At 39.4% G+C, this 25969-nt stretch overlaps 1 protein-coding gene across 3 annotated transcripts in view; it reads left to right on the top strand.

The window, feature by feature from the left end:
* Positions 1–25969, top strand: part of CLIP2 (CAP-Gly domain containing linker protein 2) — a 278140-nt gene that overhangs the window by 197957 nt on the left and 54214 nt on the right. The window lies entirely within an intron of this gene.

Here is a 25969-nt window from a genome sequence, read left to right as displayed (position 1 = left end):
TAGAAAAGTGCGGATCTATTTCAAATTCCTTGCAAAATTTATGCCAGGCTATAATTATATTTTTGATAGAAGAAAACTTTGCAATCTTAGGAGATAGCTGTTTGATTCTCTTATGTAAGATAGCTTTTAATGAGAAGGGAAAAATGCATTGAGTCTCTAGTTCAATAGTAGCAAAATTATTGGAATCAGAAATCCAATCAAGGGCAAATTTAACTAACATAGCAATATTATATATTTTTAAACTAGGAAGAGCTAAGCCCGCAAAATATTTTTTTTGCGTCAGCTTCACCAAAGATATGCGTGATTTCTTGTTGTCCCAGATAAATTTAGATACATATTGCTCAACTTTTCTAAGATCCGCTTTTAAGAGGAACAATGGAAGATTTTGTAGTGGGTACAAAATTTGGGGAAACACAATAGTTTTTATTATATTAACACGTGCTGTTATAGATAGGGGAAAAGAGGCCCACACCTCCAGGTTGATTTTTATCTTGTTAAGTAGGGATACAAAATTCAGCTCGTACCATCTTTGGGGGTTTCTATGTAAGATTATCCCCAAATATTTAAAGTGATCAACGACTTTAAAGGGATGATTTGAACAACTTGTTTTTGATTTATGAATCCAAAGTAACTCGCTTTTATCAAAATTAATTTTATACCCCAAGAATGAGCTGAATTCAGCAAAGATTTGCATAACTAAAGGTATATGGTACGCTGTGGTATCTAAGAAGAGTAACATGTCATCAGCATACAAAAGCGTTTTTAATTTTTGTGAGCCGATTGAGATACCGCTTATGTTTTGTCTTAGCCATATGGACAAAGGCTCTAACGCCATATCAAACAACAAGGGAGACAGAGGACACCCTTGCCTTGTTCCCCTACCAAGAGTTATCTTGGGAGATAAATGCCATTAATCAATAAGTAAGAGACCGGCATCCAATATATTTTATGGATAAAATAGAGAAATTGCCCTTGAAAACCAAATCTTTCTGAAACAGTAAATAGATACTGCCATGTGATGGAATCGAAGGCTTTTTCTGCATCTACTGTAAGAAGGGCCAGATCAGCGTATTTATCTTTCTTTAATTCATCTCTATTCCAGAAATAATCCAACAGCATCACTACTTTGCGAATATTTTTAGCCGAATTCCTTCCTTTAATGAAGCCTGTCTGATCTGGGTGGATAATGTCATGTAAACCATTCGCCAATCTATCAGCAATAATGGAAGTTAGAATTTTATAGTCTACATTAAGAATAGAAATTGGCCTATATGAGGCAGGGTCCTCTTTTCCCCTATCTTTTTTCGGTATTAGGGTAACATTGGCTGCTGTGAAAATATTAGACATCATGTTGCTGGAAGAGAAATACTCATTATAGAGCCTTCCCAGGGTAAAGTTAATTTCTTGAGATAGTAATTTGTAAAATTCAGCTGGTAAGAAGTCTGGCCCTGCAGCTTTATTTAATTTTGCTTTCTCAATAGCCTTGATGATTTCTTCTCCTGTGATATGTGCATTTAAGTTTTTTAGACATTCTTTAGGAATTTGAGGAAGTATGATCTGAGAAATTTTTTTTTTCAAGATTTACGACATTCTGTTTTATTATAGAGTTTTTGATAGAAATTATGAAAAACCTTTCTGATCTTTTCAGGGTCTGTGAATCTATCTTTACCGTCTTTGATAGCCGTAATATAATTTTTGCTTTTCCTATTTCTAGTTAAGTTAGCTAGATGTTTCGCAGAGATACCATGAAAGCCTTTAAATTTAAGATTCAATTTGAGATCTTCATATTGAGATCTCTTCTTAAGATAAACCTCCCGCTTATTTTTAGCCTCAAGATATTTACTCCAATTACTAGTTGATCTTTCATTGTAATAGTTTCTAAGTGCATTCTTAACCTGAAAGGCGAGCTGAATTTCAATCGCTCTACTTTTCTTGTTCCATACATTAATATATGCTTTTATTTCCCCTCTTAACACCGCTTTCGATGCTTCCCAGAATGACTCCACATTACAACTTTGTGCGATATTAAAAGTGACATAATCTTTCCATTTTTGCTTTAACCAAGAACCAAAACTAGGACTATTATATAAAAAACGAGGAAATATAAAACTTTGGTTCCTATCTTTAGGTCTACTTAAAGAGGGGAAAGCTAATGACACTAGCATCGCAGACTCAAACATTATATCAGCTCTTGTATTAGCTGAACTAAACTGCACCTTGATGTTTTATTTAATTCTACTCTAAGAATCAGTAAACTTTTTTAAAAGAGAATAATATGCCAGCTCATTTATGCTCAGCAATTTTTTTGCAGCGATAAATTATTTCGCTTCAACAGTATTATTAAGTGTAATACGTTTATCCTGATCTTCAAGTATAATTTTAGCAGGATATATTAGTCTTGCCTTAAAACCATTCTTGATAAGATTAGTACAGAACGGGGCCATAGATTTCCTTTTAGCAGAAGTCTCACTAGAGAAATCCTGAAATAATAGCAGTTTATTATTATCTATTAAAAGATAATCCATCTTTTTATATAGTTTTAACAATTCTGTCTTGTCCTGGAATTTAAGGTATTTGACAATACTCATCCTATTCCTAGGGGAACCATTCATATTTAACTTCGGAAGGCCGATTCTATGGGATCTTTCCACTACTAGAGGGAGTTGGGAGGCCGGGAAGCCTAGAGCCTGAGGAAGTATTTCAGAGGTAAATTTAATAAGGTCACTATATTCCAACGTTTCGGGCAAACCTACAATTCTAATATTATTTCGCCTGGAGCGATCCTCAAGGTCCTCCAGGCGATTTTGTAGATTGATAATTTGAGATTCTTGTGCAAGGAGTTGTGTAGCTTGGGTATTGGATACATCCTCTATATCTGAAATTCTAATTTCAGCTTCTGACAGTCTCTTTGCAAATTGCTTTACTTCAGTGGAGAGAGCTATAATATTAGTAGAAATATTCATTAACTCCTTTTTAATTTCATTAAATTGCGGTGCTATAAATTCTTTTATTTGGGCCATTATAAGCTGGGAGTCTAATATCGGGTTACTCCTTTCTAAATTAACCTCTGTGCTGGTGTCCAACCCTTTCATCTTGCGATCTTTTATCTTGGGGGGGCATTATGGGTGAACTGTGTTTTGCTTGTGTGATAAACCTTTCCATAAATTAGTGTGAACAACAAACAAAATCAAGAAAAAATCCAGAAGGGCTTTTTTCCTTTTTTTTCTCCACTCCTCCTTTTCCTCTTTGTGATATATTCCAACTCAGGGAATAAAAATAAGAAAAAAAACAAAATAATTTTCCCTTTTTTTTTTTTTTTTTTTTTTTTTTAAAGTGATATTTTATTTAGCTTATGTGATGAGAAACTGTGATTTAAGAGAAATGGGTCCCCGTTTACCAGACTACCTTCTGATAAATGCAAAAAGTATCTATTGAATTAAAGCAGAGATTGTATACCAATATAATAGCTCTACAATAAATTTAACTCATTCTTTCCCTACTTCTTTCTTTTGTTCCCCTCTTTCTTTCCTTCCTTTTCCTTCTCCTTTCTCTTTCTTTTTTTTTCTTTTCCTGCCTTTCCCTCTCCCTTCTCCCCTTTCTTCCTTCCCCCTTCTTCCTCTCTTTCTCTTCTACCTTTTTTTTTCTTTCTTTTCTTCTCCCTTTTTTCCCCTTTCTTTCTTTCTTTCTTTCTTCCCTGTTTGCCTCCGCTTCCCCCTTTCTTGTCTTCCTACCTCCCAAAAAGTTCTTTCCTTTGTTTCTTTTCTTTCTCTAGCTCTCCCTTTATCTTTTCCTTCCCTTATACAGAAAAGAGGCCCTTGAACCTTATACTGTCTTAAGATTATTAAGATAGAATCACCCTATACTAATACAAAAATGAAAAAATATGCTCTTTGCAAACGATACAATGAATTGCCCCAATACCATAACATGAAACTTCAGAGATTTTTGAAGCTGCTTAGTCTTCAGTGATTTTACAGGAATTAAATGATTTGACCTATGACCATCTATGGCATCCCTTTTTTTTTTTCTCTTTCACAACCAGAGATACATTACGCTCTACAATACTATCATCTCTATTTCATTATCTAGACAGTGTTTAGAGGCCCAAACAAAATACTAAAAAAACAACTATGTTATATTGATGTTAGTTTTGTTCAAATAAATCTGCTAGTACTATATTGTTGTATTCAGTATGCTAACAGAAAAAGAGGACAATATAACATAACCTAACAGCACACCAATATACAAGAGGACATAAGAGCAGCATTAATAGCCCATACCACACTCTGGTTCAAAATAGCAACATATCTTTTTAACATGTATAATTTTATAAACTTTAGAAGATCAGGCGAAACTTCATAACAGCTACGAATCTCAGCAGCCTAGGAGTGATATTAGACTCCTGTATATACAATAAAAAGTCTCTCCAACCATGAAAGAAAAAAACAAGCTCAGGTCTTTTTATAAACTGCCAGGCTGTATAAACAATTCCTAAAATGCTATGCAAAATTTCTTATTTTTTCCTTGTTTTCCTTTCTATGCCTGATCTGATAGATGAGTCGCTAATAAGTTCAAATCCAGCTGTGTATTAAGTGTGTATGTTCATCAAGGGCAAACTTTTACGACACAGTTCACTGCTCATAAGCTACTTTCAAGCCAGAGATGTAACAGAGATGTAACAGTACTTTAGAAAAAATGTGAGCTTAACGTTCTTTTCTATTCTCATATAATACTTATAATTTCCAAGGGGTATTTCTAAATCCGGACAGGCTCCTGTTTCTGCGGTTTTCGACTTGCCGTTAACTGTCAGCAAGGAACTGCCTGTGAAGTAAGCATTCAGCCATAAGCCTTTTATATCCAGTGATAAAGATGCAGATTTTGCAAGCCGCACCTTCCAGCCGCCAGTGGAACCAGATTTTTGAATCCCAGGGGATAGGAGGTGACCCCCAGATCGCTCCGTGAGTCAGCAACCCCTCTCAACCACCGGGTGACGTGCCAGGCACTCTTCACTGGCGCTGAGAAAGTGGATCAACAAACCCAAATCAGCTGTAGACTTTGTAGGTCACTTGCCGTCTGCGATTTCCGAGCGGGTCCAGCGGATTACACCGCAAATCTTTAGTTTCCTGCAGCTTTAGAGCCAAATGGTCAGCTCAACGCCCAAACAAGCCCGTGAGATAGGTAGGGCCTCGGGGCTGGTAGCGTGGGGAGTTGGAAGTGCGGGAGCTGCAAACCAGCGTCCGCTATGGAGGATCACTATTGCGTGACTAGCTCCACCCCAAAACAAGCCTGAAAAGACCCTTCACACAAACAGGAGCAAGCTGGAGTAGGTATCTGACAGTATTCTCCTAAAACTTTGGGGCTTGGTTAGGAGACTAAAAATCAGAGGAAAGTTATTTAAAAATAAGCAAAATTATACATTTTTTAAAAAAAACCTTCATTGGCTATTTAAATAGATCAACTACAAAACATTTATGCAAAGAAAAATGAGTGTATAATGTCCCTTTAATGATAAAAATAAACTCAAATTGCTACAGATATCTACATGCATGTATGCATAAGTGTATAAAGTCTTTCAAACATATGTATTCACTCAGAAATGTTGGTGGCATCATATATTTAGGAAGAAGCCTGTGTAGAAACATTTAACTATCTTTCTTTCAATTGTCTATCAATTAGATTATAATATACTCCCATTCAGCCCATCATCTTGATATAGGGGGTATGTTTGTATTAGAGATGGAGCTTGATGTAAATAAAGCTCTCACTTACATATCCCATAGATTTGAAAAAAAAAGATATTACCTGACGTGAAGTGAATCCAAAGCAGAGAGAATCCAATTAGGATAATGGGCTTCATTGCAAATCAGATGACAATGTTACCCAGGTGATCAACAGATAAATCTTTTTGTAAATGGTTTGCTTCACAAAGCACACTACTTCCTTCCTTCAAAAAGGTTGAGAGTAAATTTAATATTTATGTGAAGTGTTGCTGATTTAGTATAATGTATTCACAATGGGATGACATCATAAAAAGGCAATGTAATGGAAAAGTTCTTTTGATGATGTCATAATAATGTTGATCAGCTTATTATAATCTCCTGTGACTAAAAATAGATATAGAAATAGATAATACATCCTCTACAATCTAATTTCTAACTTTTATTACATTTAAAGTTAACGAATTAAAAAAAACATAAAGTAGTATGCATGTGCATCATAGGCATCTCTTGCCAGTTAAATACTGTAAAATGATCACACTTATATGTGTACTATACTCTCAATCAAAAGCACATGATAAATACATTGTGAACTGTTGTTTTATTTAAAAAATCAAACAAAAAGAAAACACAAAAACACCTTATAGAAACCTTAACATTTACTGGGCATCCACATTGCCAATAAAACCCCAGTCCCATTCTTGAGGACCATATAAGTATAATCTAAAAGAATGTCAATACATTTTAATGTAATTTAAATTAATTTCATATATCAGTACAATTTCAATGACAACAAATTTTTCTTATATTAAATACTGTGCTTAAATAACATGTTATCCCTTCACATACAGATGAGCTATTCCATCCATTTCAAATTACTTAACAAATTTTACCATTTTAACCAATTAGCTATAAAAGGAATGGTAGTTAAGCTTTCTTCTGATTATCATGTGAAGACACGTGTAAGCTTATGCTACGTGTTTAGTCCTATATAAAGTATGTTTATATACCGGTAGGGTGACAGTGATGGTGATTACACCTGCCGGTATAAAACTTTTTAATGGAGTTTCTATAAACTCAGATAATCAAAATCCCTCCAGCACCTGCGGGATTACTCCCATGGGAAATGGCTAATTTCTATGAGAGACAGAGTTATATAATGTATACTTTAGATACATACATATAGTCACACTCACACGCATAGGGTATTGGTGGGTATTATTATAAATTAAAGTAGCCTTAAATTGGAAACACCACAACATGTTGTGCAAATCATTTCACAAGAACATTATAAAGGGATTTGAATAGAACCCATTGCAGTACTAGTAGTATAGCCATATATAATATGTATTTGCAATCCATCTCATTGTTTTTAAGATGCCAAAATTGAGTGGAATAGAACATAACATAAAAGGTGCATGTGGATGTCTTTTTTCACTAACCCGGTTCAATCAAATAATTCATTGGAAATCAGCAAATATTGGATTAAAGACATATAGAATTTAGACATCACAGAGTCTCTGAGGCCTTATATATCCAGACCAGTTGGTCATATGTTTTGTTTTGATTTTTAAGAGCATGATAGATATAGACAAAAAGGTGTCAAGGAAGTTGTGAAAATAGACAACATGAAATCCATGTTCATGTATCATATTTTAATATGTGCAAACAACTCTGCGACACTTTATCATCTTCATCATAATTTCCATCATTATAATTTATTTCCAAATTTCTCCCTTATGCTATATCCGATTGTGCAATAATTATAAAATGATTTAACAATTGTAAAAACACAAATACACAGGAAGTTAAAAGGGAAAAGGCCGGAGGCTCTGACATTAGTGTGGTGCCGCGGCACAGACAGATTGAGTTTAGCACCCTTTTTTAATAAGTGATAAATGAAACTCCAGTTTATTTGTAGTGACGGTAAACCCTAGTGGGGTTTTTTCAGCGTTATGAAAAAACCCCACTAGCGTTATGCCCTGTGTTCTACAGGATAGGTGGATTTAAGAGATTACATTACAAATTATTTAATTTAGAGCTGCGAGAAAGTAAAGGAACATTGGTTAAACCAGAGAGAGAGGTGTTAAGTTGGGCATTATGCATCTACATATTATTGAAACAGCTGAATTGTTTTTCAGCTAGAAAGTTTTTTTCATATATTTGAACTTTTCTCTAATACTAAGGTTTGAATATAAAACAAGTCAAATCCAGAATTAGCATGAGTCAAAATTCCCAATCATGGGCCAGATCTTAACGTGCGCCTGTAAAGGGACAAATTTGCCCCTTTACGGGTGCATGTTGAATAACCAGCCATTACAATTGGCTGGTTAATGCTCCCACGAGCTTGCGGATCACTTTTGGACCAATAAATATGTAATTATATTTAATCATTCCTATTTTAGTAATATATCAATAGGGTTTTAGATCCCCATATTTCTGGACTCATACCCTATATCTATACTCAGGTGATCTATACATTGATCGTATGTTTTTATTCAGTAATTCACCTTTTGGTATTCTATTTTTTATATCTCCTCTAGTGTTCCTTATTTGTAGCGATATTCTCACTCACATCTCTTTTTTGCACGTACTCTGTTAGTGGTAGCAAGACATTCTTTGAGAATTGGCAGCCACAAATATTATAATTATTTAAATACTTTAAGTTTAAAATATAAATAACAATAGAAATTATTTTTTTTTTATCAGAATATAGTTTAATTTGTTTATTTTCATTATTTTACATTTAGCTGCTATTACTTCACTGGTTCTCATTCAGGAGCCAAACACCTGCTGTCCATGTCAAATTCATCCAAAACTTTAGTGACCTAATAAACTTTTTCAATCAACATTCTTCAAGTGTGGAAACAAAACATGGACAGAAATAGTTTTTTCAAGGCCAACTGGCTGATATTCATTTGCTTGGTGGATCAGCTCAAGAAGACATACAATTGCATTTGGAGGACAGCCAGTACAGATGGGATATAACAAACTTTGACTAAGAGCAAACTGATAAAGTGCATTAAAACAGAGATGCCTGTATTGCATGATATCCCAGTAGCTGGAGACATTTCATGCACTGCCCAGACTGAGCAAGAGGCACAACGAATGTGGATATATTTACTTGATGTGTAACAGATTTAGGTTTACAGAATACATATGCTGTAATGGGTGGATGTCAGGAAAACAAGCAGTATGAGACAAGGGTTAAGAGACAATAATTGTCTTTCTGGGACAGTGGAGGATACCAATGTCACACAGCACACTCCCTTTTAGTTCACTGTACTGTTATCTTAGTAGCAGCGGTTTGAGAACTGAGTCATCAGTATAACATGTTGAGCAGCAGTAAAGAGAAGTATTTTCTTGTGGTGACCTATGAAGCTCAGTATTTACTAATGTGTGCTGCTCCATAAAACCAGCTGTACTGGATAAACCCTTGCATCTCATTCAAATTGAATTATAATAAGTATGGGGCCGAATTATCATTGTGCTGACAGACATGATCCGCTGTAGCATACGCTGCTGGCATTTTTGCAATACCGCCCCCTGCAGATTCGCGGCCAATCTGCCGCTAGCAGAGGGTGTCAATCAACCCGATCGTATCTGATCGGGCTGATTGCTGTCCACCGCCTCAGAAGGCTTGCGCGGAAACAGCTGCATACAGCTCCATATGGAGCTTGCTAAATCGGCCCCTATGTGTTTTCTGTTCTACAATATGAAACAACAAAGTTTTGAAGAAAACAATCACAATATTTGTAATGAAGCAAATAGCCATACTGATATGATATCAGTTTCTAATAATACTCTGTCATGCGTGCAAGTTAATACCAAAAGAGAAATACTCGAATAGTATGAGATTAGAGAGTTTTCTGCATCTGAAGGGTGCCTAGAGGATATTGCTACACCTCACTGATGCGGCAATAAGAAGGCCAAAACTGGGCTAGATTACAAGTGGAGCGCTAATATAACGTGCACTCGTAGACAGGCAAATTCGCCTGTTTACAGGCGCACGTTAAATAACCAGCCATTACTAGTGGCGAGCTTGCAGTAGCACTTTGCGCTAGCATTCATTCTCAGATCTCTGGTTAATGAAAAAAATACCTCAAATTTGCCTCAAAAGAAAGTGTAAAGTTTTTTTTTTTATTAAAATAAACAAATGTGGCATCTTATTTTTTAAAATAATAAATGCAAGAAGCAGTTTCCATCTAATGGGGAGGAGAGTCCACGGCTTAATTCATTACTGTTGGGAATTAAGAACCTGGCCACCAGGAGGAGGCAAAGACACCCCAGCCAAAGGCTTAAATACCTCCCCCACTTCCCTCATCCCCCAGTCATTCTTTGCCTTTCATCACAGGAGGACGGCAGAGAAGTGCCGAAGATCGGAGTAGTCTCTTATGGAGGGTAGTACTCTTAGCATTGGGACTGGAGTTTTAAGTAGTCCTATCAGCCTCTCAGTGAAAGCCTGGGCGAAAATTAGAGTCCGGAGGTGCAGGGAGAGTCTTTCTGCGAAACCATCTAGACTCTATTAACAGCTCTACAAGCAATCAGCGTTGACGAGTTTCGCTGCCTGCTTTTTACACTCAAGTCCATGTCAGGAGCGAGGCTACTAGCCTGTCACACTTGAAGGGTCGTGTTCCTGTTCCACGGTGTAGATTCTGGTAAGATGATTTCATTTTTTATTACATAATGATAACATGGAAAACAGGGTCACAGTGTGACACCTCATATCTTTAAAGAATCAAGGGTTAATATTCCTGGAAAGAGGATTATTGAACAGGGGGGGTTTATACATGATATTGTTTATTGTGTCATTGCTGCATTATGTGCGAGATGAGGCTCTGGCAATGTGTAGAACTTTCAGGTGACTTACGGGAGTATTGTGCGGCCCTTTTTTGGCGCATTTTCTCCTTAGGCAGGGTGAGTCCTGCCAGGCTATCTCTCTTCCTCTGTTGATCAGCGGCGCAGGAGATGAAACGGTTTCTGTAGTCCGGGTCATAGGAGGTGGTGAGTGCCCCGGCCATTGGAGGTTATAAAGGTGCCTATTTATTAAGTTAATCTTGTCCGTAATAACAGCGCAAGCCATGGAGGACTCTGACGCGTTCTCGCTCTTTAACAAGGTTTCATTCCTGTGTTTATTGTGAGGAGGTTCTGGTAGAATAGCCTGCTCAACTATGTTCCACGTGCCTTAATAAAGTTACAACATCTAAAAGTAAACGGATGTCTAGTACTACTGAGCCGTCTACCTCTGAGGTTTCCCCGTCCCGTGAGGTGCGTTCCCTGCATTCATCTCCAATTGCACATGCAGCGCCCCAGGATCCAACCATTACTCCTACGGGAGAGATTCGTTGGCCGTCAGATTTTGCGGATCAACTGCAAACGGCGGTATCGAGAGTGATCCATGCCTTACCATGTTCTGCTAAGCTCAAGCGTAGGGCGTATCATGGCGGCCCGGCCCAGGGGTTGTCTACACCTATAGAAATATCAGAGGCATTATACGATGACGAGGCCCACTCTGACTCTTCGGATGAGGCCCCTTCTGGGTCGGAGTCCTTGTCATCTAAACCTCTGGCTGCAGAGGAGCCTGACTTTAGGTTTAGGATAGAGAATTTGCGCTTTTTGCTGAAGCAAGTGCTTACTACTCTGGAGGTTCCAGAACCGAAGCTTCCAGATGAACCTGCGATTCCTAAGCTTGATAAGGTATATGAGGACAGGTTGGTGCCTCAGGCCTTACTGGTTCCTGTTAAGATGGCTTATATTATTAAGAATGAATGGGAGCGATTAGGTTCTTCCTTTTCCCCTTCTTCTTCCTTTAAGAAACTGTTCCTTATACCAGACTCTCAGCATGAGCTGTGGGGTACTGTTCCTAAGGTGGATGGTGCTATATCCACGCTCGCGAAGCGGACAACTATTCCCCCCGAGGATAGTTCATTGTTTAAAGAGCCCATGGATAAAAAGTTGGAAAACATGTTAAGGAAGATGTTTCAACACACAGGGTTTGTTTTTCAGCCGGCAGCGGCCGTAGCCGCTGTTGCCGGAACTGCGACCTGTTGGTGTGAATCCCTGTGTGAAATGGTCGAGGGGGAGACTTCCATCGAAGAGATACCGGATAAGATTAAGGTGCTGAAGGTCGCCAATTCTTTCATCTGTGATGCCAATATGCAAATTATTCACCTGAACGCTAAGGTGTCAGGTTTTTCCATTTTAGCTCGCAGGGTTCTGTGGCTAAAGTCTTGGTCTGCGGACATGACCTCTAAACCGAGGCTGTTGTCCCTGCCTTTTCAAGGAAAGATTCTGTTTGGTCCAAGATTGGATTGGATCATATCCACGATTACGGGAGGCAAGGGAGCTTTCCTACCGCAGGATAAGAAGGCTAAGCCTAAAGGATCTACTTTTCGTCCCTTTCGTGCGGACAAGGTCCAGCTCCAGCAGCCCACCGTGAAAGCGGACCAGTCCAAGGAAACTTGGAAGCCGGCTCATTCTTGGAACAAGTCTAAGCAGAGCAAGAAGCCCGCCGAGACAAAATGAGGGGGCGGCCCCCGTCCGGTCTCCGGACCAAGTAGGAGGCAGATTATCTCTTCTCAGAAGCCTGGCTACAGGACGTTCAGGACCCTTGGGTTCTGGAGGTTATTGCCCAGGGTTACAGGATAGGGTTCAGATCCCATCCGCCCAGGGGCAGATTCCTCCTGTCTCTGCATTATCTCTCCTCTCTCGGCATTATCGTACCAGTACCCCAAGCAGAAAGGGGTCTAGGGTACTATTCAAATCTTTTTGTGGTGCCAAAGAAGGAGGGCACGTTCCGCCTGATTCAGGACCTAAAGTGTTTAAACAAGTTTTTCATCGTTCACAATGGAAACAATCTGATCTATTTTGCCCCTAGTTCAAGAGGGACAGTTCATGACAACTATAGACTTGAAGGACGATTAACTTCATGTGCCAATTCACAGGGTCCACTTCAAGTTCCTAAGATTTGCGTTTCTGGACCAACACTTCCAGTTTGGGGCCCTCCCCTTTGGTCTGGCAACGGCCCCGAGAGTCTTCACGAAGGTACTGGGGGCTCTACTTGCAGTGGCCAGAGACAGAGGCATTGCTGCCCTATCTGGACGATATCCTAGTCCAGGCGCCGTCACTCAGTCTCGCAGAGAATCATTCGAGGGCTCTTCTTCTTTTGCTCCAATCTCACGGTTGGAAAATCAACTCAGGAAAGAGTTCCCTGGTTCCCAGCAACAGGGTGGAGTTCCTGGGCACGATAATATACTCTATGTCCATGAAAATATCCCTCACAGACCATCGATGCAGGAAGATTGCGTCCTCTTGTTTTGGCCTTCAGTCCTCCTCAAGCCCCTTGGTGGCTCAGTTTATGGAGGTGATCGGACTCATGGTTTCCAGCACAGACATCATTCCATTCGCCAGGTTCCATCTCAGACCTCTTCAATTGTGCATGTTGAGACAGTGGAACGGCGATCATTCAGATCTATCGCAAAAGATATTCAAGGATGCTCGGACTCAGATCTCCCTATCTTGGTGGATCCGTCTGGAACAACTGTCCATGGGGACATCCTTCTTAAGACCGTCCTGGGAGATTGTGACCACAGACGCGAGTCTGGCAGGATGGGAAGCTGTTTGGGGTGCCAGAATGGCACAAGGAAAATGGACCCGGGAGGAGTCTCTCCTTCCGATAAATATTTTGGAACTCCGAGCAATCTACAATGCTCTGAAGGCATGGCCTCCTCTGGGGTCGATCAGCTTCATCAGATTCCAGACCGACAACATTACCTTGGGGGCTTACATCAACCATCAGGGGGTTACGAGGAGCTCCCTAGCCATGAGGGAGGTGTCTCGGATCTTGGAGTGGGCGGAGTCCCACAGCTTCTCGCTCTCAGCGATTCACATTCCAGGTGTGGACAACTGGGAAGCAGATTTTCTCAGCAGGCAATCCTTCCATCCGGGGGAATGGTCTCTCCACCCCGAAGTGTTTGCAGAGATTTGTCTCAGGTGGGGATTGCCGGAGATAGATCTCATGGCGTCCAGACTCAATTGCAAGCTACCCCGATACCGGTCGAGGTACAGGGATCCCCAGGCAGAGCTAATAGGTGCCTTGGGGGATCAGCCTAGCTTACATTTTTCCACCGTTACCACTTCTACCTCGTGTAGTGGCACGGATCAAACAGAAGCGAGCTTCAGCCATTCTGATGGCTCCATCGTGGCCACGGAGGACGTGGTTTGCGGATCTGGTGGGAATTTCATCCTCTCCGCTGTGGAGGTTACCCTGTCGCAGGGGTCTGCTGGAACAGGGTCGTTTTCAACATAAAAATCTCGATTCTCTGAGGCTGGCTGCGTGGAGATTGAACGTCTTGGCCAAGAGAGTCTTTTCTGAAAGTGTGATTGATATGCTAATTCAGGCAAGGAAGCCAGTCACTCGTCGCATCTACCATAAGGTGTGGAGGACTTACTTGTCCTGGTGTGAGAAGCATGGATATCCTTGGCATAAGGTGAAGGTATCTAGGATTCTGTCCTTTCTTCAAGATGGTTTGGAGAAGGGTCTTGCCACCAGTTCCTTAAAGGGACACTGAACCCAAATTTTTTCTTTCGCGATTCAGATAGAGCATGAAATTTTAAGCAACTTTCTAATTTACTCCTATTATCAAATTTTCTTCATTCTCTTGGTATCTTTATTTGAAATGCAAGAATGTAAGTTTAGATGCCGGCCCATTGTTGGTGAACAACCTGGGTTGTTCTTGCTGATTGGTGGATAAATTAATCCACCAATAAAAAAGTGCTGTCCAGAGTCTAAACTAATAAAAAGTGCTGTCCAGAGTTCTGAACTAATAAAAAAGCTTAGATGCCTTCTATTTCAAATAGAGATAACAAGAGAACAAAGAAAAATTGATAATAGGAGTAAATAGGAAAGTTGCTTAAAATTGCATGCTCTATCTGAATCACGAAAGAAAAAATTTGGGTTTAGTGTCCCTTTAACCCCTTAACGACCGACGACGTATGCCATATGTCCTCAAAAAAAAAGCACTTAACGACCGAGGACGTATGGCATACGTCGTCGGTTTAACAGAGCACTGGAAGCGATCGAAATCGCTTCCAGCTGCTCTAACAGTATTGCAGGCTTGCCTTGAGGTCTAGGCATCCTGCAATACTGTTCCCGAGTGCCGGGACCGGATTGATCACTCCCCCACGAGTGATCACTTCCGGTTTCACTCCACGTGGAGCCCGGCAGTGTTTCAGAGCATCGGAAGCGATCGGACACGCTTCCGATGCTCTGCTTGTTTGCTAAGTGCCTCGGTGGGTCGAGGCACTTAGTTAGTTGTAAAATAAAATTAAAAAAAATAAAAAAAAAAAAACGATTAAAATAAAAAAAAGCCCTAAATAGCCCCCCCCCTCCCCCTTCACTAGGCATCCAAGATGGCGATGCCCAGTGCATCATGGGGCCTCTGGGGGTGTCCCTAGCCTGCATCATCATAGGGGCAAGCTAGGGTCACCCAATCTGAGCCTCCCACCCTAAAAAAAATAATAATAATAAAATACCCCATTTGTCTGATCATGTCAATATTTGTAAATATTGACTATGATCAGTGTGGATCTCCCTCCCTCTCCTCACTTGCCATTTTGTTGGAGAGAGAGAGAGACCTGTATTTAGCAGAGAGAGAGATTTATTTTTTTTATTTGTTAAAAAATATAGAACCAAAGGCTCTTTTCAGAGCCATTAACCCCTAGCTTGCCAGTGATCACTATATATCACTGGCAGTAACATAGGTGCACTTTTTTTTTGCTGCATTTTGCTGTCTGTGCATTTTTTAGGGGTTAATTTTGTTGTTGTAATTTTTTAAAAACCCAAAGGCTCTTTTCAGAAACATTTAGTTAATTTAATTTTCAGAGCCATTAACCCCTAGCTTGCCAGTGATCACTATATATCACTGGCAGTAGCATAGGTGCACTTTTTTTTTGCTGCATTTTGCTGTCTGTGCATTTTTTTAGGGGTTAATTTTGTTGTTGTAATTTTTTAAAAACCCAAAGGCTCTTTTCAGAAACATTTAGTTAATTTAATTTAATTTTCAGAGCCATTAACCCCTAGCTTGCCAGTGATCGCTATAAATCACTGGCAGTTGCATAGCTGTACTTTTTTGCTGTCTGTGCATTTTTTTAGGGGTTAATTTTGTTGTTGTAATTTTTTAAAAACCCAAAGGCTCTTTTCAGAAACATTTAGTTAATTTAATTTAATTTTCAGAGCCATTAACCCCTAGCTTGCCAGTGATCGCTATAAATCACTGGCAGTAGCATAGCTGTACTTTTTTGCTAGTTAATTTAGTTAATTAATTTAGTTAATTTAATTTAATTTTCAGAGCCATTAACCCCTAGCTTGCCAGTGATCGCTATAAATCACTGGCAGTTGCATAGCTGTACTTTTTTGCTGTCTGTGCATTTTGTTTAGGGGTTAATTTTGTTGTTGTAATTTTTTAAAAACCCAAAGGCTCTTTTCAGAAACATTTAGTTAATTTAATTTAATTTTCAGAGCCATTAACCCCTAGCTTGCCAGTGATCGCTATAAATCACTGGCAGTAGCATAGCTGTACTTTTTTGCTAGTTAATTTAGTTAATTAATTTAGTTAATTTAATTTTCAGAGCCATTAACCCCTAGCTTGCCAGTGATCGCTATAAATCACTGGCAGTTGCATAACTGTACTTTTTTGCTGTCTGTGCAATTTTTTAGGGGTTAATTTTGTTGTTGTAATTTTTTAAAAACCCAAAGGCTCTTTTCAGAAACATTTAGTTAATTTAATTTTCAGAGCCATTAACCCCTAGCTTGCCAGTGATCGCTATAAATCACTGGCAGTAGCATAACTGTACTTTTTTGCTAGTTAATTTAGTTAATTAATTTAGTTAATTTAATTTTTTTTAGTAATTGTTTTCGGTGACAGATACAAAAATGTCACAGAAAAGATATAGTGCTGAGGAGGCGTATGCCATCCTTGCGTCAGAGTCAGATGCCTCTATTTCTGACTCAGACCCCAATTTTGACCCTGCCATGTGCTCAGATACATCACTAGATGCAGTCTCAACTGATAGTGATGTATCTGTGGCTGCTAGCCCCCCTGCCAGCCCCCCTGCTAGCCCCCCTGCCAGAAGGAGGCGTGTTGCTGCCATTGCTGCTGAAGAGTGGGTAACGCCTCATCTCCAGAGGCCAGATATCCCACCCTTCACAGCAAATGCTGGCATAAATATAGATGTGGCAGGTTTTAGCCCCCAGCAGTTTCTGGAAGTGTTTCTGGGCGATGATATATTGGGGAACATTGTCGCCCAAACTAATTTATATGCTCATCAGTTCCGTGCTGCAAAGCCTGGAACATATTTGGCAAAGCAGCAATGGGCCCCCATCAATGTGCCAGAATTCAAAAAATTCTGGGCATTGACTATGCTGATGGGCATCATAAAGAAACCCTCCATTCGCTCCTACTGGAGTACTAGCCCCATCTGCTCTACCCCCATTTTCTCCCAGACTATGTCGAGGAAGAGGTATGAAATGATTCTGCATTTCATGCACTTCAGCGACAACAGCCTGTGCCCCCCTAGGAAGCATCCCCAATTTGACAGGCTGTATAAAATCCGCCCCCTGATAACCCACTTTTCTGCCAGGTTTGCAGAGGCTTATACACCTGGAAGGAATATATGCGTTGATGAATCCCTAATGAAGTATAAGGGAAGGCTGGGATTCAAGCAGTATATTCCTTCCAAACGCTCCAGATATGGGGTAAAGGTGTATAAGCTCTGTGACAGCGAGACTGGGTATACTCAGGCCTTCCGGGTGTATGAGGGAAAGGATAGCCACCTTGACCCTCCAGGTTGCCCAGAACATATGGGAACCACTGGCAAGATTGTCTGGGACCTGATATTACCCCTAATGAACAAAGGGTATCACTTGTACTTAGACAATTTTTATACAAGTGTCCTTTTGTTCAAGCTACTGTATTGCTTTGATACAGTAGCTTGCGGTACAATTAAAAAGAACCGCGCAGGTTTTCCAGGACAGCTTGTACGCACCCGGCTACAAAGGGGGGAGACCTCAGCTCTGCGCCAAGAGGAGCTGTTGGCACTGAAGTACAGAGACAAGAAGGATGTATACCTTCTTACCACCATCCACACAGAGAGGACGGTGGCGGTTTCTGTACGTGGCAGAGCTGAGATCATAAGGAAGCCAGTGTGCATCAACCTAATTATGCGGAAGACAAGGGCCTGGTACAAAAAGGTTGCAATTTACCTAATGCAGATTGCAACCCACAACGCTTTTTTGTTGTTCAAAAAAGCAAACCCCAGAGTTAAAAAGACTTTTTTACAGTTTCAGCTCCAGATTATTACGGGGATTTTGTACCATGATGCACCTGCTCCCCGGGCGGTGATGGGAGAGAGCAGAGTTGGGGCTACCCATTTTATTTTTAAAATCCCCCCTACTGCCACAAAGCAGAAAACAAAAAAAAATGCAGAGTCTGTACCAAGAGGGGGAAGAGAAGGGACACCATATATTACTGTCCTGATTGCCCTGGACAGCCTGCACTCTGCATTGGGGACTGCTTCAAGCGGTACCATACAATGGTCAATTTTTAAAAAAATAAATACATTTGCTGTTACATATATATATATTTTTTTTTGGTTATGTTTACAGTTAGATGTTTTTTTGTTTTTTTTTACTTTTACTGTGCCAGATTTTTACATTTCACTACTCTATTTTTTTCTAAAATTGGGCCTGTTTTTTTTTTTAACCAAAACCCCTGTCAAACCTATGCATGGGGGACATAGGTGTTCTCAGGGTGCCTTGCAGAAAACAACCTGAAGTATGTTTTTGTAATAACTTACAACAGTCTCTCCTAAATTATAGTCAAAAAGCAATGTGTCTGTAAAAATGAAAATTGAAAAATTACCACCATACACTTTCTCCAATTTTTTGGGCTAAAACGGTTGCTTCAAAGGCATCAAAGCACACCATATACAATACCTTGGGGTGTCAACATTTAAAAAATATACACTTTGAATGCAATAAATAAAAGTGGGGTATGCGATAGGCCCCAAACTAAATATAGGCCTATCAGAAGAAATACTCTCATTTTTAATAACTAAAATCACAAGTCATAAAATTGTAACATAACCTTCCCAAAATCCTGGCAAACCTATGCATGGGGGGCATAGGTGTACTCAGGGTGCCTTGCAGAAAACAACCTGAAGTATTCTTTTGCAATAACTTACAACAATCTCTCCTAAATCATAGTCAAAAAGCAATGTGTCTGTAAAAATGAAAATTGAAAAATTACCACCATATACTTTCTCCAATTTTTTGGGCTAAAACGGTTGCTTCAAAGGCATCAAAGCACACCATATACAATACCTTGGGGTGTCAACATTTAAAAAATATACACTTTGAATGCAATAAATAAAAGTGGGGTATGTGATAGGCCCCAAACTAAAGATAGGCCTATCAGAAGAAATACTCTCATTTTTAATAACTAAAATCATGTAACATAACCTTCCCAAAATCCTGGCAAACCTATGCATGGGGGGCATAGGTGTACTCAGGGTGCCTTGCAGAAAACAACCTGAAGTATTCTTTTGCAATAACTTACAACAGTCTCTCCTAAATCATAGTAAAAAAGCAATGTGTCTGTAACAATGAAAATTGAAAAATTACCACCATATACTTTCTCCAATTTTTTGGGCTAAAACGGTTGCATCAAAGTCATCAAACCACTCCATGTATAATACCTTGGGGGGTCAACTTTTTAAATATAATCACATTTATGGAAAACAAATAAATTGGGGTATGTTAAAAGACCCCCAAAAAAGACGATAGGCAAAGAAAATATGTTAAATGTGAAAAAAAATCACAAACACATGTCAGACATTTGGCATTGCACCGCCCAAACAAGCCACCAAACCTATGCATAGGTGGTATCACTGAACTCAGGAGATGTTGGTGACCACATATTCGTGTCTTCTTTGGTAGTAACACATAACAGGAGCTGTGAATCCATGTCTAAAATACAATGTATGTGAAAAATAACACAAAGAAATGAATGCCCAATAGTTTGACAAAGACTAGTGGTTGAATTAGTGTATGGAAAGTGTTAAAACACCTGCATTTGAAATACCCTAGGATGTCTACTTTTCAAAAATATATGGTTTTATGGGGGTAAATTACATTGGCCGGCTTCAGAAATGTCTTAAATAGAACATGGGTGCATGGGATGTGAAAATGGGAAGTGTAAAAAATGGAATGCGCTTCCTAAAAATAAGGCCTTCTAGCCCCCAGAGAACCCAACACACCTATACATGGGTGGTATCACTGTACTCAGGAGATGTTGTTGAACACATATTGAGGTGTTTTTTGGCAGTAACACATAACAGGAACTGAGAATCCATGCCTAAAGTACAATGTGTGTGAAAAATAACACAAAAAAATGACTACCCAAAAGTTTGACAAAGACTGGTGGTTAAATAAGTTCATGGAAAGTGTGAAAATACCAGCATTTCAAATACCCTAGGGGGTCTACTTCTCAAAAATATATGGTTTTATGGGGGTAAATTTCATTGACCGGCTTCAGAAATGTCCCAAATAGGACATGGGTGCATGATGACCGATGTGAAAATTCCAAGTTGAAAAACTGGAATGCGCTTCCTAAAAATAAGGCCTTCTAGCCCCCAGAGAACCCAACACACCTATACATGGGTGGTATCACTGTACTCAGGAGATGTTGTTGAACACATATTGAGGTGTTTTTTGGCAGTAACACATAACAGGAACTGAGAATCCATGCCTAAAGTACAATGTGTGTGAAAAATAACACAAAAAAATGACTACCCAAAAGTTTGACAAAGACTGGTGGTTAAATAAGTTCATGGAAAGTGTGAAAATACCAGCATTTCAAATACCCTAGGGGGTCTACTTCTCAAAAATATATGGTTTTATGGGGGTAAATTTCATTGACCTGCTTCAGAAATGTCCCAAATAGGACATGGGTGCATGATGACCGATGTGAAAATTCCAAGTTGAAAAACTGGAATGCGCTTCCTAAAAATAAGGCCTTCTAGCCCCCAGAGAACCCAACACACCTATACATGGGTGGTATCACTGTACTCAGGAGATGTTGTTGAACACATATTGAGGTGTTTTTTGGCAGTAACACATAACAGGAACTGAGAATCCATGCCTAAAGTACAATGTGTGTGAAAAATAACACAAAAAAATGACTACCCAAAAGTTTGACAAAGACTGGTGGTTAAATAAGTTCATGGAAAGTGTGAAAATACCAGCATTTCAAATACCCTAGGGGGTCTACTTCTCAAAAATATATGGTTTTATGGGGGTAAATTTCATTGACCGGCTTCAGAAATGTCCCAAATAGGACATGGGTGCATGATGACCGATGTGAAAATTCCAAATTGAAAAACTGGAATGCGCTTCCTAAAAATAAGGCCTTCTAGCCCCCAGAGAACCCAACACACCTATACATAGGTGGTATCACTGTACTCAGGAGATGTTGTTGAACACATATTGAGGTGCTTTTTGGCAGTAACACATAACAGGAACTGAGAATCCATGCCTAAAATACAATGTGTGTGAAAAATAACACAAAAAAATGACTACCCAAAAGTTTGACAAAGACTGGTGGTTGAATTAGTGCATGGAAAGTGTTAAAATACCAGCATTTGAAATACCCTAGGGTGTCTACTTTTCAAAAATATATGGTTTGATGGGGGTAAATTCCATTGGCCAGCTTCAGAAATGTTCCAAATAGGACATGGGTGCATGATGACCGATGTGAAAATTCCAAGTTGAAAAACTGGAATGCGCTTCCTAAAATTAAGGCCTTTTAGCCCCCAGAGAACCCGACACACCTATACATGGGTGGTATCACTGTACTCAGGAGATGTTGTTGAACACATATTGAGGTGTTTTTTGGCAGTAACACATAACAGGAACTGAGAATCCATGCCTAAAGTACAATGTGTGTGAAAAATAACACAAAATAATGACTACCCAAAAGTTTGACAAAGACTGGTGGTTGAATTAGTGCATGGAAAGTGTTAAAATACAAGCATTTGAAATACCCTAGGGTGTCTACTTTTCAAAAATATATGGTTTGATGGGGGTAAATTCCATTGACCAGCTTCAGAAATGTCCCAAATAGGACATGGGTGCATGATGACCGATGTGAAAATTCCAAGTTGAAAAACTGGAATGCGCTTCCTAAAATTAAGGCCTTTTAGCCCCCAGAGAACCTGACACACCTATACATGGGTGGTATCACTGTACTCAGGAGATGTTGTTGAACACATATTGAGGTGTTTTTTGGCAGTAACACATAACAGGAACTGAGAATCCATGCCTAAAGTACAATGTGTGTGAAAAATAACACAAAATAATGACTACCCAAAAGTTTGACAAAGACTGGTGGTTGAATTAGTGCATGGAAAGTGTTAAAATACAAGCATTTGAAATACCCTAGGGTGTCTACTTTTCAAAAATATATGGTTTGATGGGGGTAAATTCGATTGACCAGCTTCAGAAATGTCCCAAATAGGACATGGGTGCATGATGACCGATGTGAAAATTCCAAGTTGAAAAACTGGAATGCGCTCCCTAAAAATAAGAGCTTTTAGCCCCCCGAGAACCCGACACACCTATACATGGGTGGTATCACTGTACCCAGGAGATGCTGCTGAAGACATATGAGGGTGTTATTTGGCAGTAACCCTTAATATTATCAGTAAATGTATTCTTAAATTGCTATTTTGTCAAAAAATCAAATTATTTTTTTTCCCCCCCCAAACTTTGGCATAGATTGGTGGTAAAATGGTTGCATGAAAAAAGTCAAAATACCCCAAGTTTAATACCTTAGGTTGTCTTCTTTTAAAAAATATATACATTTGAAGGGTTATTCAGGGATTCATGACAGATATTGGTGTTACAATGTAACTATCGCCAATTTTGAAAAAACATGGTTTTGAAATAGCAAAGTGCTACTTGTACTTATTGCCCTTGCAAAAAAAGCAAAGAACATGTAAACATTGGGTATTTATAAACTCAGGACAAAATTTAGAAACTGTTTAGCATTGGTATTTTATGGTGGTTGTAGATGTGTAAGAGATTTTGGGGCTCAAAGTTAGAAAAGGTGCATTTTTTTTTCATTTTTTCCTCATATTTTATATTTTTTTTTATAGTAAATTATAAGATATGATGAAAATAATCATATCTTTAGAAAGTCCATTTAATGGCGAGAAAAACAGTATATAATATGTGTGGGTACAGTAAATGAGTAAGAGGAAAATTACAGTTAAACACAAACATCGCAGAAATGCAAAAATAGCCTTGGTCCCAGATGGTCAACAAATTGAAAAGTGGTCTGGTCACTAAGGGGTTAAAGGGACAGATTTCGGCATTATCAGTCTTGTTGAATAGGAGACTCGCTGAGCTCCCTGACATACTATCTTTTGTTCAGGCTCTGTCTAGAATCAGGCCTGTCTTTAGATAGTCTGCTCCTCCATGGAGCTTAAACTTGGTCCTTAAGGTATTGCAGAAGGTTCCCTTTGAGCCTATGCACTCCATTGACATTAAGATTCTGTCCTGGAAGGTTCTTTTCCTGTTGGCTATTGTATCGGCACGCAGAGTATCTGAACTGGCTGCCTTGCAATGTGAGCATCCTTATCTGTTTTTTCATGCGGATAAGGCTCTGCTTCGCACTGGTTTGGGGTTTCTTCAAAAGGTGGTGTCTAACTGTAACATCAAACAGGAAAGAGTTGTTCCTTCTTTATGTCCTAACCCTTCTTCTTCTAAGGAGAGGTTACTTCATAACCTGGATGTGGTTCGTGCCCTGAAGTTCTATCTTCAGGCTACAAAGGATTTCAGACAGTCTACATCTCTTTTTGAGGTGTATTCAGGGAAGCGTAAGTTCTACTTCTTTGTCCTTTTGGTCGAGGAGCTTGATTCGCTTGGCCTATGAGACAGCGGGACATAAGCCTCCTCAGAGGATCACAGCTCATTCAACTAGAGCTGTGGCTTCGTCTTGGGCCTTCAAGAATGAGGCCTCTATGGAGCAAATTTGTAAGGCGGCTACCTGGTCCTCTTACAAAGTTTTACAAATTTGACGTTTTTGCTTCTGTGGAAGTTGTTTTTGGGAGAAAGGTTTTGCAGGCTGTGGTGCCCTCAGATTAGGGTCCGCCTTTTACCCTCCCGATTCATTCAGTGTCCTCTAGAGCTTGGGTATATGTTCCCAACAGTAATGAATGAAGCCATGGACTCTCCTCCCCTTTAGATGGAAAACATAAATTATGCTTACCTGATAATTTCATTTCCATCAAGGGGAGGAGAGTTCACGGCTCCCGCCCGTATCTCCGATGGGCAGACTTAAATTTAATTAATCTTCTGGCACCATTTATACCCTGATGTTTCTCCTACTGTTCCTTGTTCCCTCGGCAGAATGACTGGGGTATGAGGGAAGTGGGGGAGGTATTTAAGCCTTTGGCTGGGGTGTCTTTGCCTCCTCCTGGTGGCCAGGTTCTTAATCCCCAACAGTAATGAATGAAGCCGTGGACTCTCCTCCCCTCGATGGAAATTATATTATCAGGTAAGCATAATTTATGTTTTTAAGAGGTTAAATTGTGCTGCTGTGGGGTGCTAGAAGAAAAAAGGCAATGAAAGTGCCTTTACATTGTGGTCTATTGGGACTGTGTTATCACTGTAAATATATATGTATATGCTTTTATAGAAGAGAAAACACAGAGGCGCCTCTGTGTTTTCTCTTCTAGATCACTTCGAATTGCCAGGATCCTGACCTTCCTATGAGAGCTGCCTATATCATTTGTTTGGAATTTCTCTTTGGATTTTATATATTTTTTGGACTTTAATTTGTATGTCTATTGTTTATTATCTTCCTTTATATAGTAATATTGTTTATGATTTGTTGAGATTTTTTGGCATCAAAATATACCTGTGAAGAGCGCCCCCTAGAGGATTAGTGTGTCTAGTACACATTTTTCATCAACTTTTTTGTATATGCTTTATATATATATATATATATATATATATATGTGTGTGTGTGTGTGTGGGTGTTAATATGTGTATTTACACATATAAACACATAAATATATATTTATATATTCATATACATATATATTTAAACTTTCCTTCCCATCGATGCGCTACTTACCCCCTTCGCTGCGCTAGATTATCTACTGTGACTATCGGCATTAGAATGTGGCTCCCATTGGACCTATGGAAGCGCGCTCTTGTGAGTGCAAAGCTTCCATGCAATGCAAATGTGAGGTTGCGTTCGCATTTTGCTCAACTTCTGATACCACATTTGCGTGCGCTGGTATTACGAGTGGAGTGCAAATATTGCGCTTGTGAAAGCACAATTTTGCGCTCCACTCGTTATCTAGTTCACAATCGGCTGGGGTTGCAATTTTCCTTGTTCAGAGGAGAATTGCCTGATATTTCGGGGCTGGACTCACCTTGTTAGGCAGGATCAGACTGAAATACTTAAAGGGACAGTCAACACCAGAATTTTTGTTGTTCTAAAAGATAGATAATCCATTAATTGCCCATTCCCCAGTTTTGCATAACCAACACTGTTATATTAATATATTTTTTACCTCTGTGATTACCTTGTAGCTAAGCCTCTGCAGACTGCCCTATTATTTCAGTACTTTTGACAGACTTGCATTTTAGCCAATCAGTGCTCACTCCTCTGTAAATTCATGTGCATGAGCTCAATGTTATCTATATGAAACACATGAACTAATGCCCTCTAGTGGTGAAAAATTGTCAAATGCAGAGGCGGCCTTCAATGTCTAAGAAATTAGTATATGAACCTCCTAGGTTTAGCTGTCAACTAAGAATACCAAGAGAACAAAGCAAAATTGGTGATAAAAGTAAATTGGAAAGTTGTTTAATACTACATGCCCTATTTGAATTATAAAAGGTTTTTTGGACTTGACTGTCCCTTAAAGGAAGGTTCTCCTCTGCAGAAAGCACAATTGGGTTAACAGAAGCTACTGCCAGGTGGTAACCAGGCCATAGAACAAGCCACTGAGCTGTTGTTCTTTCCTGACTTCTCTTTCTGTGTGTAACTGCAGCTAAAAGTGTGCTTCTAATATTCTGACAAGGTTATAAGTTGTTTTAAAGTTGATTTACATTCCAAATTACACACACAGTTGACTGTTTTACACTTTTCCTGAACAGCTACCTGTATAGAGTACTA

Source organism: Bombina bombina, chromosome 3 (genome assembly GCF_027579735.1).
Source record: "Bombina bombina isolate aBomBom1 chromosome 3, aBomBom1.pri, whole genome shotgun sequence".
NCBI lineage: Eukaryota > Metazoa > Chordata > Amphibia > Anura > Bombinatoridae > Bombina > Bombina bombina.
Note: the sequence above shows the minus strand (reverse complement) of the source record. Positions and strands in the feature narration are given on the sequence as shown.